This window comes from Siphateles boraxobius, unplaced genomic scaffold (genome assembly GCF_051911475.1).
Source record: "Siphateles boraxobius isolate OS27281-9 unplaced genomic scaffold, OSU_SipBor_1 102, whole genome shotgun sequence".
Classification (NCBI taxonomy): Eukaryota; Metazoa; Chordata; class Actinopteri; order Cypriniformes; family Leuciscidae; genus Siphateles; species Siphateles boraxobius.
In genome coordinates this window covers 636,252-650,773 of record NW_027508703.1, presented here as the reverse complement: position 1 = coordinate 650,773, position 14,522 = coordinate 636,252, and the positions used below count along the sequence as shown (strand labels likewise).

The window sequence follows — 14,522 nt, the reverse complement described above, 5'->3', positions numbered from 1 at the left end:
TATATGAGATATAATTTGTCTTGTGTATATTTAATGGGCAGTCTTTGGTCTCATGGATCTAAAATTTGTTCCCTGGGCATATCGTTTTGGCTGAGGGCAAAGTTTCATAACTTTATATTCTTATAAATACAGTTGAACTAGAGTGCTGACTTTGTACGTCAGACTAAATTGTTTGCTTGGCTTTATTTCTTATTGAACAAGCTTCTTATACTTTATATGGTCACACTGTAGATTAGTCCAATTTTCACTATTAACTAACTATTAACTATGACTTTTACCTCAATAAACTCCTAATTACTGCTATTTAATAGTTAGTAAGGTAGTTGTTAAGTTTAGGTTTTGGGTAGGATTGGGATGTAGAATATGGTCATGTAGAGCAAGGAAATATGTGTTTTATATGTACTAATAAACAGCCAATATGCTAGTAGCTGTAAGCTTTTACTTATACTTTTATAATGGCTATTATTGTACAATAAACTGACATTAGAGGGCTTAGTTCACCCCAAAATTTTAATTATGTCATTAATTACTCACCCTCATGTTGTTCCAAACCCATAAGACCTTCGTTCATCTACGGAACACAAATGAAGATATTTTTGATGAAATCCAAGAGCTGTCTGACACTCAATAGACAACAATGCAACGACCACTTTCAAGGCCCAGAAAGGAAGTAAAGACATCGTTAAAATAGTCCATGTGACTCCAGTGGTTCAACCTTAATGTTATGAAGTGACGAGAATACTTTTTGTGAGCAAAAAACAAACAAAAATAAGGACTTTATTGAAGAATTTCTTCTTAATTTCTAGAGAACACTAATTAAACTAATGCACATGCGCGCACACACACACACGCACACACACACACACACACACACACACACACACACACACACACACACACACACACACACACACACACACACACACACACACACACACTTGTTTTCATGATATATCGGGACTTATCGGGAAAAATATGTGAAATATTAGGAGATGCCTTTTCCAAGGTCCAACAGACCTGGTTATCAAATAATTTCCTACCAATGCTTCAAGCAATAGATCCATCTGTTGACATTTTGTCTAAGGCTATATTTTGGGCAGACTTGATTTTTATGCTACTTGTGAGAACATGTTTGGGTTCCCTTTCGAAAGGGAGCTCGCACAGCGTCAAAGCACTAGGGGAACGCCTCAGCGTGACTGATGACTGAAACACTGTATAATCACGACAATCGTATTGGCCGGCATCAGCCAGCCTCTAACGTGACGAGGAAGTATACAAGGGTGCCTAGAGAACATGTCATCCTCATTTCGTCTTCAGAGACTGTTTCCACTGACATTGTGAGTAAAACGAAACTATGGCAAACAAGGGAAATGTGCCGACCCGTGTGAGAGGTTTCTCACACTTGATGGCACTCACTTCCTTTGTGGGCTTTGCACGCGCGCTCTGTTCTCGAGAGGACAGAGTATGCGGACTGTGAGAGTTTCTCAATTAGAACGCTCTGTTCTCGTTTGTCTTTCTTCTCTAGGGAGGTCGGACAGTCATCTTTGCCCCAAGGTTCGGGTCCCGCTCGTGCCAAGGCTTAGAGGAGACTCAGATCGCGGGGATCTCAGAGGGAGCTCGCTGACGAGTTCGAGAAAGGAGTGAATCTCTCAAACTCGTCGGCGGGTGACGAGAACGAACTGTTGGGCGGGGATGCGCACTCTGACACATCCTCTGGTCCAACAGACAGTGCTCTATTGATTGTGCTCGCCAGGGTTGAGTAATGACATGGCAGTGCATCAGAGGGGAAGCGCTCAAAAAAAAAAAAAAAGGTGATGAGCTGGATTTATTTAATACAGTTGTTTCCACTAATATAAAGACTAGTTTAAGACCACTTGGGTGTGAGTATAATGCCTTTATTTGTCTCACAAGTGAGAAATTTCACTTGTAAGTGAAATTTGAAATTTGAAATTCACTTGTACGAGTGAAATTTCACTTGTATGCGTCTCTGAATTTGAGACAGTGGTCAAGTCGCCCGATGACGTAGTATTCCCCTAGTTAGCAGGGTGTTTCTATAGAGTGCTTAGTCGAGCTAGCCTAACTATATGGGTCAGGCCTCCTCTCCTTCGAGAGTCATCCTGCTGAGGCCTCCATGCATACAGCTCGGTAGAGCATGGAAGGGGTTCTTCTTCATTTCTTGAGTAGTTATTAGACCTGTCGCTCAGTCATCCTGCTGAGGCCTCCATATATGCAGTTAGACTGTGTTGATCTGTTCTATAGCATGTGTCAGGCCTTCTCCCCTCCGAGAATCATCCTGCTAAGGCTTCCATGCAAACAGCATTGCAAGTGGAGCTTGAGATGTGGCCCCTCTCTCTCTGAGGAGTTGCTTTTAGCTCTGATGATCGTTAAACTAGTTCTCCTAAATATGTGTCAGATCTCCTCTCCTTTGAGAGTCATCCTACTGAGGCCTTCACGCAAACAGCCTTCCAGGTAGAGCTCGAGAAGTGGCCTCTCCCTCCATGAGGAAGTGGTTTTCAGGCCTCTCACTCTCTGAGCTCTAGTGATAACCGAGCTAGCTGTCCTAACTATATGTGTAAGGGCCTCCTCTCCTTCGAGAGTCATCATGCTGAGGCCTCCATGCATACAGCTTAGTGGGTAGAGCGCGAAAGGGGTTCTTTCTCATGTCTTGAGTAGCTCCTAGACCCGTCGCTCCCTGAGCTCTGTGATAATGTTTTTGGGAACCTACGGTCCAATAAATCTCTGGTGTGAGTCTAGCTAGCATTTTTCAGGCCTCCTCTCTTTTGAGAGTAATCCTGCTGAAGCCTCCATGCAAATTGCATGTAGCTAGTAGTAAAAACGGCCCTCTCACTAACAGAGAGTCATTTTTAGGCCTTTTACGGCTTGAGTAAGTCTGGCAGGCCCCCTCTACTTTCAGAGTCATCATGCTGAGGCCTCCAGGCGAGCAGCCTGTCAGGTAGAGATGGAGGAGCAGTCCCTCTCCCCAAAAAGGAGAGCAGTTAGGCCCCCTCGCTCCCTGAGCACTGCGTTAGATGAGCTAGCTGTCCTCTAGCATGTGTCAGGCCTCCTCTCTTGGAGAGCAATCCTGCTGAGGCCTCCGGCCCTCTCACTAACGGAGAGCTGTTTTTGGCCCTTCACTGCCTGAGTTCTCCATCATGAACTTTATTCACTCTATAAAGTGTGGCAGGCCTCCTCTGCTCTTAGAGTCACCCTGCTGAGGCCTCCAGGCATGTAGCCAGTCGGGTAGAGATAGAGGAGCGGTCTCTCTCCCTAAAAACGAGAGCAGTTAGGCCCCTCGCTCCCTGAGCACTGTGTTGATGAGCTAGCTGGCCTCTAGCATGTGTCAGGCTAGGGCCCTTAAGCTCTGGGCCATACTCCCCTAAAGGATCCCCCCTCTAAAGTCGGGCTGTGGTGTCTATGCCCTTGAGTTTGCTCCGGGTCAAGTCCTTCGTGTTACTTCCTCGCTTAGCATAAAGCTTGGGCAGTGGCCGTAGGGAGTAGTGCTACCGTCAGCCTGACGTGTAAGCAGTAAGGGGCTTTAACTTTGAGTTAATGAGTTTTTGCTTGTAGCCATAGTTGCTAGCGATTTCCCTATTGCTTTAGTTGCTTTCCCTTAGCGCTTTGACGCAGTGTCTCGTTACCTGTTCTCAGGGAACATAGGTTACAGTCGTAACCTGAGACGTTTTTGTGACTTATGAGCTCATAGCAACAAACACTGTCATTTCATGTTTAACTGATTTGTCAAGCCCATAGATACTCATTCAATTTTCAGATTTAAATGACTTTTAAAGACTCAGTAATGAATAAAATACGGTGCATATTTGCAGCTTGTCTGCTGTTTAAATGTTTGAAATTTCTTTCTACATTAGAAGCAGCGGTGTACAATATAGTCATGCTCAATATTCAGTAAACCTTTTTCACATTTACAGGTTGATAAAATCTAGTAAAACTGAGTGGCTTAGAGATATTTAGCTAAGCTAAATTAAAAGGGGTTGTAGCTCATGAACGGTGCACTTTGAGTTCCTGCATGGTGACACTTCTGTTGAAATTCCAAGTAAATACTAAACAAAACAGAGCATGTTTTTACAATATTTTTTCGATATTACAGCTGATATATTGAAAATTCTTATGAGCTTATGCAAAAGAAACACTTCTTGTAGAATTCGTCCTTTCTACGATACAAAATGACAGCCATCTTGTCGGTGATTGGCTGGAATGTGGTTTGTTGTATTTTGGGGCTGAACCTGTGCACCTAGTGTTTTTTTGACATAGCGATTCCTGTGTTGTCTCCCGAGACTGGGCTTTTTCCACAGAGTATTCAGGGGGCAGGCAGCGAGCGGATCAAGGAGAGATGTCTACGATTTGAGACAAAAATGAAATTGCGCTGAAACCATGCAGGAACTCATAGTGCACCTTTAAGGTCTTCAAATGTCTCATTGTCTATTAATGAATTTCGTAGTAGATGTTATGTGAAAGAAAGAGGTAACACTTCATGTCTTTCTTAATTGTATTAATAGCTTAACTAAAATAGGTACAAGTATGAAAATTATTGACCTTCATGGGCTGGCCTCATGAATATTCATACAGTTATCCATAAGGACATAATAATTAACTAATGCTGCATATGGATGGACTTATTATAACTAGGGCTTAACTAAATTAAGAAATGGCAGCCATCATCAAATGTTTTTAAAGCATTGAACAACCAACCACAATACAGGATGAGGCAGTACAAAAGCAGACATAGCTTATTTGAAATTAAAGAACTGCTCTCTTTAGCGTCATTCTATAAAGAAGATTATGAATACAATATTCATATACTAACCCTACTATACTAAAGCTTCAACCTGAAACATTACAGTGTGTTCAGCTAACCAGTCTAAATAATGTCAGAATGTACATCCCAATTACGTTAATGGAATTTAACACACGAGGCCTGTTAAAAGTAACAGGCCTGGGAACCACTGTTCTATTTCTATCTATTCATCTTCCTTTTCATTGATATGGTTCTGTTGTGAATGTAGTATTTGCAGCCCAGTCTCGGTCTTTCAGAGCCACTGGTTCTGCCGTGAGACAGGAGTCACAGCACTTTTACCTGGCACCTTGCAGCTGGTTCTGAAATAAATCATGCGCCGCTCCACAGCCTTCACTTCATTTCCTGTTCACTTGCTCCTCACCTTCCCAGCTGTCGCATGTAAACAAAAGAAATGTATTAAAGATGAAACGATGGCTCTGCTAAAGTGAAACATTGAGGATTTGATAAAAAAATATATATATATTTTGTTACATCCATTCTCTAAGTTATGTATTTTTTTCAGTATTTACCTTGCTTTGCAGTGGAGCCCGTTGAAGAAGTTTGGGATGTAACCACTTGAAGTGCTGTGTTCAGCTGGGAATCTGAAAACGATGAATTTAAGTATATTTCACATAAAAGCACAACTTCACATACTGCCGTCTCTGTGAAGGCAAGAATATATCATTGTTTTCATTATGAACGCATTCACTTTTTGGTGTGTAAATTTTGTATTTCGGCGCCTTTTATATTTTACCATGTCTTGGTTAAGTGTTGCTGATGTTTATGTTGTCCAAGACGGTTGAGGCAGAAGTGCCCTCCAAATTATCCAGGGTGGTTGAAGCATGCGAGTGCCTCAGAAGTGTCCGATCCCCAGAAGTCTCAGTTCTTGAGCCTTTGAAAAGTAAAAATGAAATATGAGCATTAATGACAATGAGTTTGCTTGATTGTATTATTCTATGAAATCAACCTCAGTGTCAGACAACAAAAGAGCTTAGTGGAAGTCTGAACCTGCTGGCTTGAAAAGGCCCACTCATATCAACAAGTATACTGTATCTCTCCTCATGTGGGATATCAAGAGGAAGGCCTTTTAGGACGCTACCTTTTAAGCTAACTATTTCTCTACCTCTTACTTTAAATGTTCAAAGTTAAATTTTTCCTTTTGACTTAACATCCCAATAAAAGGCTGCCCGAACTTACTCCTTCTGTACTGCTAACCAGACTTTTTGCAAAACATGAATTACCTTTATCATGTACTGTAACTATTGCTTTCTTAGTTGCCAGGTCTGTCTCCCTGGTCATAACCTAAATATATTGTCACATCAGTCAGTATAATAGGTGTGTTTGGCAAAGGACAAAAAAGCAGGAAAATATACAGCGGTATATATGATCGGTTCAAACGAGTCATTAGTTCTCAAATCGGACGTGTTATTAGAGGATGTGTACGCATTGTGTGATTATTATCCCGGCACTTTAGGACATCTCACAACATTTGTGTCAACACAGAAAACATTTCTTCACTGGATAGGTTTTTTTGGTTATTGAAAGTGTGGTTTACTGAATATGCGGAACGCTTAAGATAAGGCAACGTTATTTAGTACAATTCACAACCAGCGGTACTACGTGAAACTTCGGCCTTCCGACCTTTTACCATCGTGTTAATACTCAATTGATTTTGATTAATATGCAAGAGGGAGGGAGAGCAAGACAGTTTGGAGACGGTGAGAGCGAGTGCGGCCGGAGGAGGGTCTCTCTCTCTCTCTCTGCTCGATCTTTCAGTAACATGCGCCCTGTCACAAGTGCAGCAGTCATCACTCTCCGATCAAGGCTTTGGCAGGATAAAAACTTGCTTTGGCGGCCGCCAAAAAATTTCAATGCAGGAAAAACGCTGCATCCCATGTTATTTTCTCATAGAAATAAAAATCATGGTAAGAACCAAATATTCTAGAGTGCTTGATTTACATGATTTACGAGAGCATCATTTTCAGGTGGGAAAAGCCGGATTTCCGGATTTATCTGGAAGAATCACACCCCTGAGTATACCTTCATGTTGATGTAGGTCAGCAATGGTTTCTTCATTGGAATCATCATCATCATGCCTACTTCATCTGGTTGGGTAAAAAAAAAAACAGTTTGGACCAAGTATTTAAATCAAAGACTAAATACTATAAATGATATAAATGTGATATAAGAAGTATTTATAAACTAGATTTAAAACTGAATTTCACCTTCAGGATTGATCTCAAAGTCATCTCATGTTGATCCTCCATGCCTTGCAGGTCAGACAGTCTTCCTTTTTACATTGCTATCAATGGTTTGCTAACTTTTCAGTCCTTCCAGAAAAATGCAGAGCTTTTTTGTGATTATTAGGCACGTTTTCTTAAAAAATGCGATGGAATATGTGGGATATTTATGCAATTTTATGCTATGAAATTGCGGGAACTTGCAAAAACTGCGGTTTGATGAAAAAGAAAAAAAAAATGATTCCCCCAACACCCTGTTCTCACTAGGCTACTACCTTGATGTAAAGAGTCATTTCTTATTACTTCCTATGATAAGCAAGCATAACGCATCACAGAAAGTGCTGGAATATTTAAGTTCTCATCTTGTTTTATTTCAGACCTTAATAAACACATGGCTCAAACTTACAAAACATTGATGAGTCAAACAAGTTCTGTAGCTTTACAACAGGAATATGCTACAACTTCTGTAAAAATGAACTTTAACTTGTTAAATAAAAATGACTTTGGCTGATTATGCATTGAATCATGCGATCGCATAATCGCGTTTTTCTGGAGGGACTGACTTTTGCAAGCTGCAGGGTACTCTCTGGAAGCCGATAGAATTCCCTGGGGACCCGTATATCATGTCCTAGAAAGGTAGCAAGTTGATCCATTCCATTTTCTTTTAAGGTTAGTACTGTTGACAAAATGGCAACTTGTTTCCTCAATCTTGTTGAGGTGAGTGACTCTGGGTTTTTTGCACCACATCGTGTTGAATACTTGAAGCAGTCAGAGCCTCTGTAATGGGAAAGCACACATGGGCATGCAAACAAGCACACATTCTCTGTGTGGACTTGACACTCATTCCTGTTTTTAATGGGGAGGTCCATTGTAGTGATCATGTCAGGTGTGAGAAGCACGGGCACCATTCGTGACCTTTTACCTCGAATCTCAACTAAGTCAAAGTACTTTACAACCTTCCTCTCAAACTCAGTAAGGCCCATCATAATGTCAGGATTCAACTGTGTATGATTTCTGGATGTGAAAGCCTGGAGTTCGATTTTTGAAACTTCTCCTTGCCTTCTTCTGTGAAATAGTACCACCTGCGTCAAAGTCACTTGTGCAAGATTCCCAAAGCTTTTGATGTTGGGTTCTTCCTCAAGGTCCTTCATGCACCTAGCACACTCAGTAGCAAGAAACTTGTGCAGCAGGGACACATCCTGTGTAAAGGGCAAAACATGTGGTTTATTCCATTTGGCTTGTTGAAGTGTACCCAGTGCAGCACCTGAAATGGATTCCACCCATCTTTTCTCAAACACAGTGGCGAATTGCTTGACAGACTCTGCGACAGCATTGCGTTTTGCAATGATGGCATTGCATTGAACAATGCCTGCAACCTTTGCCAAACTGTGACTCAATTTTAAAGCCAATGATGGGATTTTATATGAGTTGCTATCCAAGTCATAACCAGCAACAGATCTCACTGCTTGTATCACGTGGGGAAAATGACTGGGCATAACAAGGTCTTCAGTGCTCTTCAAAGTTGTTGTAGCTCTTGCAGTTATCAAGAGTCTTGCCATCTCCCTCATTTTTTGACGTATGTAATCATTTTTTTTCTCATTTGGTTTCCTGCCATTGTACATTGACTCGCCAAGACTAAGGATGTCTCTTTCACTCCTTACAATTAAAGAAATGTCATTGTGATTCATTTCACAAACAATCTTCCGAACAGCTTCATGAACTGTATCACCTTTTGGTAGGTCAATGTGGATCCGTTTTCGCCCAGCTTTAGTCTCCACCTCAACAGACTTCTGAGGGCAGTTTCTGACATGTCTCCATAGACTATTTCTTGCATAGAGTCTTTGACAAAACTGTTAAATATGTCCAGTGAATATGATAGAAATGTCTGGGAAAAGGGCGCTGTGGCGAACAGGACGGCCGAGGGACGTGAGAGAATGGCGCGAGGCCGGTGGTGCGATTGATAATGAGCAACACCTGTGAGCACACCGGTCTCGCATCTCTCACGTCCCTCGGCCGTCCTGTTCGCCACAGGCGCATTTTAAAAGCACATTTTAGTTCATATTTAATGGTGTCTCAAAATAGCACAGTTGAGTACACTTAGATGTTCTTAAAATTATCTTAAGAAGTACTAAAGAAGCATTTTTAGTAAATAGAGCACTTTAAGTACATTATAGAAATGCACTTGTTTCACCTGGGCTATCATACTGAGAGACTAACACAATACTGAGACTAACATGTCCTTATGTGTTACATAGAAGAAAGTAAGTCATGCAGGTTTGGAACAATACAAATGAAAAATTAACTTATTGGCTAAACTGTTAAACCGATTGACTAATCTTTAACATTCATGCAAAGGGTTAGGGGTGATCAAGGAGTTGGGAACCTCAACATTGCACTCTTCATGTTCACTGTAAGGGGAACAGACAGAGCAAGTTTCATTTCTGGGAAAAGCGTACATAACCAAAGGTAAAGTAAGAAAACGCAGGTTGTAGGATAAGATGTTCGATTAAATTTGTTTAATTTTCTGTAGCCATGCCATATTTAAATGTAGAATATACTTTTTTTTTAAATTATAGTCATGATTAGACTTGTCAAGCTATTTTACATAATATTTAGCTCCATTTGTGTTCTTAAGTATCAGATAGTAATAATTCTTCCTGTTACAGAATCGAGCGGCTCTGTGACCACCACATATTACAATAACCTCCATGGTCTTGAAGAAGATGGCTTGCTGGACATCTCAAACACACTACACATTTTCCTTGCCCACTTTTGTGTTTCTTCCCCGTCTCCGCAAAGACTTGCAGGCATTTGCTGAGGGCTGGAACCATCACCCTCTCCGCACCGAGGGAAATATGACCCCACATATTGACCCCACATGTTGTGGGAGGTGGGACTTATGCAGAATAGCATCAGTGAGATTGAAAATTTAGAGGGATGAATGAGTTTTATTTCTCTAACACAAATAAATGTTTCTTAGAGGTTGCTTATTTGACTAAGAATTTTAATGATTACATTTCCCTAGGATGTAGAGAACTGTGACATAGACTGTGAAAGTGCCATTTTCCATGAGGAACCATTAACCGTATTTGGAGTTGTGGTTCCAGAACTCCTCCACCCTCTAAATGAACAAGAAATGAGAAGCCTCCAAGCTGCTGTTGAGCCTACAGTGACATCACACTCGAATGGTAGAGACATCTATATTCAGTGCTTTGATATTTTTCACTGACAAATTGTGAATACGCTTAATCTATTGTCCTTTGCTTGTTCAAATCTACTTGAGATGGAAACATGTATTTTCCAATTACACTTTATTGAACATCAAAAAAAATATTCAAATAGAGTGAACTTATTGTAAGATTCAATATCACTCTCTTTTAGGGTGTCACCCTAAATTAAAACTGTAGTGATTGTCACAAAGAATTATGTGGTGCTGAACAGTGTTTGTGGAATGCTTACCGTATGACAGCTTAAACTCTTTATACTAACATTTATCAACTTGAAATTGTAATGTCATACAAGCAATAAATTACTGGCAAAGAAATTGTGTCCATCGTTTCTAAACTTAATAAATTTCCATGTTAAATTGAAAAGCTTGTACAGCTAAACCTTCATAAATTCCTGGCCAAGAAAGAAACCCTCCATCAACACAGTTTTGAAGTCTTCATAGTTTAACAAGTGTTTAACAGGTAGCATAATTGTATTGCTGCATGCTGCCACAGTTGGATAAAATATACTATGCTCATTATATTTTGCTTCACAGTTATGGTTGAATTGCACTGTGATTTTGAAATGCGTCTTTTCTTGAGACAGAATAGGAATGTGTCCCAGTCCTGTCACCCACCGAAGGAAGGTCTTTGGAGTCATGGGGAGAGTACCCACACCAGAAGTACTGTCATCTGAAAAACAAATTACAAATTAGTAATTATTAAACTTGATGGCAGATTTTGTCTTTAATAAACATCAATCCATCCATTCCATCTTCCATACTGCTTATACTATACATAGTAATGGAAGTGCTGAAAACACACACATATCCCAATACTGAAGACAGGGAAACATCCTGAACAGGTGGCGACTAACAACAAACTGGGGTGCATTTTCCGCAGCCAACAAATCAACAAAACTTGCAACCGTAATTGGCTAACAATGCTTTTCGGAAATGCATCGCTGTTCAGTTAAAGCAGCAGTGGTGAACATTGATCCTGGAGGGCCATTGTCCTGCAGAGTTTAGGCCTAACCATGAAAAAAAAAACACTCACCTGCCTGTAACTTTTGTAATCCTGAAGACCTTGATTAGCTTCAGGTGTGTTTCAGGTGTGTTTGATTAGGGTTGAAGCTAAACTCTATTGCAGATGCTCTATTGCACTTTTCATTAATTTCACATCACTTCATTCGTGACAGCCATAATAGATTTAACATAATTTTACTGGGGCATTTTGCCCCCTTAACTTAGATTCCCCCCCAAATCTTTGTTCAGCTTTGAATTTAGCAGTTGATCTCGCTACGTACTTAAGTTAATCACTGGCGTGATTGCACGAGACAATGTGTTAATTATCAGATGAACACGTTTTATGTGCAGGCATATTCTCTGAGCGAGCCCAGAGAAAATTCAAACATCAAAATCAACTCAAAAATGTGTCGCTGAGCACAAAAAAAAGCTACTGCCATGGCTGTCCTAGTCCCTCACCTGAACTTGGGTCCTCTTTTTCCCGGACATGTCCTCTTTTTGGACCTAAAAAAATGTATCAGCCTTCTTCTTCCCTCATCTGATGTGTTGTATTTCTTGAGGTTCAGCTCATCCAGCACATCCTATGACATCTGAAGCATGTAGGCGATTGTTGAGCAGTGAGCAGGAGAGAGTTTATTCTCTGAGTGTTTGTCTGATTTCATAAACTCCTGAATCTCTCTGAACAGAGTCTGATCTATCATTTCCAGCAGACAGAGGAACAGATTGATGGATCTTTCAGTGGGGAGTCCATACCCATCTTTGATCTTCTCTTTAATGTACTGTGATATTCTATTCAAAATAACGAACGTTATAGATTAATTATTTTGCACTCCTGACATAAATTAAGAAATTAATGTCACTGTAAACCAGTTTTATCACAAACAGAGTCTTAAATCTTCCTAATGATGCTCAATTTGTCCAGATCAAGTAAGAGTGTGATGTTTTAACGGGTAGTGAATGTTGAACAACAATAATCTGGGGCCGTCTGTGATCTTTTAAGGGGTTAAACATTAACATTTTGCAGATTCTGCAAGATTTATGTAAACTAATCACCTATCAACTGTGTGTATGTTTCACTTTTTTCTTTTCATCTCACAACTATTCTCTATTCTTATAACATTTCTTATATGACTTTTCCCCCAGGTTTCACAGACAAGGTTTAAGATAGTCCCAGACTAAAATGCATGTTTGAGCTTAGGGCTGTATACAGAAAATATCTGTATCTGTAACAAATCGCAAAATTATTCGTATCTGTATTCGGATAAAAACAGAAGTAGGCGGGGCTTCACCCGGAAGCTTGTACAATTATTGAGAAGACCGTTATGTCTATGGTTTTACAGCCTATCTGTTTTCTTTGTTGTTATCACTGAACAAATATGCTTTGTATAACTGATAAAATATTTGTATTACGATTGAAAAAAGAATTTAAAAATCTTCTAACCTTAGCCTCGAATAGGCAGTGCAATGCAGTGAAATTGAGGTGTAGTATGCGGTTATGCTTCGGGCAACATTAGTTCGAGTTTGAGAATTTAATTACCTTAAATAAGATCAAATTAAAACAATAATACTAAATGATAAATTAAATTAAAAAATGCAAAGCTGAACAAATTCTAAAAGAATATACCTGCATAAATGCCGAGAGAGAGTGCGACAAAATATATTGTAGCTTATAATATCATACAAAGTTGAAAACATTTAAATAGACATATCAAGTAGTAGAAATTGTATATGCATCTTAGTTGATTATAGGCTACTAGAGCAGGTTTGGTTTCTGAGAGACATTGAGACACGCAGAGATGGCAATGCACTGTTTGATTTGCGATCATGCTGTCATACTTAATCCATTCATTCCTGCATCATATCCAATGAGGTTTAAAACATTTAAATAATCATATCAAGTAGTAGAATAAGTGTACGATTCATTATATGATTGAGAACCACTGCACTAATTGAGCTAAGGCCTAATCCTGTCTTTGTCTAAGTACTGTCTGTGAAACAGACCCTTCATGTCATTGATTCATTGTTGTATTACTTATTTGTAATTTAATCAATTTAAATCTACAGTGCATTCCAGCTATACAGTGAATTAGGGCTGCATGAATAATTGCAATGAAACTGCACATGATTTGGCAAAGGCTGTGATTATTTTATGCACAGCTTGTCAGTGCAGTGCGGCTGATCAGTAGTAAATGCTCCATCTGAACACCAGAGGTCGTCTCATGCAGATATGCCAAATATACCCCTCTGCTGAAGAACGATAACACACATCATTCCTATTGGCATCATTGCTGTTGCTGAATAAACAGAAGATTGAAACGCTTTGATTAAACATGACTAATAAACACACGACTGCCTTATTCTGTGTAAGAAGCCACATCATCTGACTGAAGGAGGCTCAAGTGTCGTGATGAAGTGAGTTTGGAATAAAAGCATGTTATTAAATAACATACATTTAAAGCTCACGTAAAAAAGGTTTGTAAGCAGGTTAAGTATAATCTCTTTAATTTTAAGCTTACTAGAGATAACATGTCATTAGAAGCAGCTAAGATGTTTATGTATTCTATGGTTATTTCTCACATGACTTTCTGTTTAACCACCTGGTCTCAGGCGAGTTCAGTGACTCTAAACTCTCGTTTCTTGTTTAGTAGTTCCCCATTATCACTATTAGTCTTCCCAGGTGTCCCTGATTAACCCCCTTGTTATCTTGTTCAGCTCATTTGCCCTTGTATTTAAGCCCTGTGTTTCAGTCCAGTTTTGTGAGTTCTTGAATGTATGTGAATGCGTGATGTTGTAGCATTGATGTTGGTTGATCTGTTCCTGAGTCCTGTTCCCTGTCTGAGTCCTCGTCAAGTTTAGACTGTTAAATAAAGTGTGTGCTGCAAGTGGACCCTGCTTCTTCCTTGCTTCAACCACCATCATTACAGAAGAACTCCCCAAAAATGGATCCAGCAGTTGTCAGCAACCAGGACCTCAGAAGTTTCCTTGCCTCGATATTTCAGGAGGGCCAATCCATTGAGAGGTACGTGAGGGACTTTATGTCGTGCTGTCGACTGGGGGCTTTAGATGACCTCGAGCTCATGGACTTGTTTTGGAGCGGGTTGGACGAGGACGTTTCCCAGTTGATGCCGGATGACTGTACCGGCTGAACCCTAGAGAGATATGTCAACCTGGCCCTCTTCTGGAGCGGTTCATCATTTACTGTGAGCTTGGCTGCAGAGACACCCCACAAGCCCACAGTACCCCCAGAGCCCTCATCGCT

General features: G+C 40.2%; 1 long non-coding RNA gene across 1 annotated transcript; it reads right to left on the bottom strand.

Annotated features, from left to right (window-relative positions):
* Positions 1-10,328: 10,328 nt before the first annotated feature.
* LOC143752273 (uncharacterized) lies at positions 10,329-11,262 on the bottom strand. Its single transcript, XR_013207362.1, has 2 exons — positions 11,066-11,262; positions 10,329-10,931 (listed from the first exon to the last, which is right to left on the bottom strand). It is a non-coding gene; the product is annotated as an uncharacterized LOC143752273 (long non-coding RNA).
* Between the last annotated feature and the right edge of the window lie 3,260 nt (positions 11,263-14,522).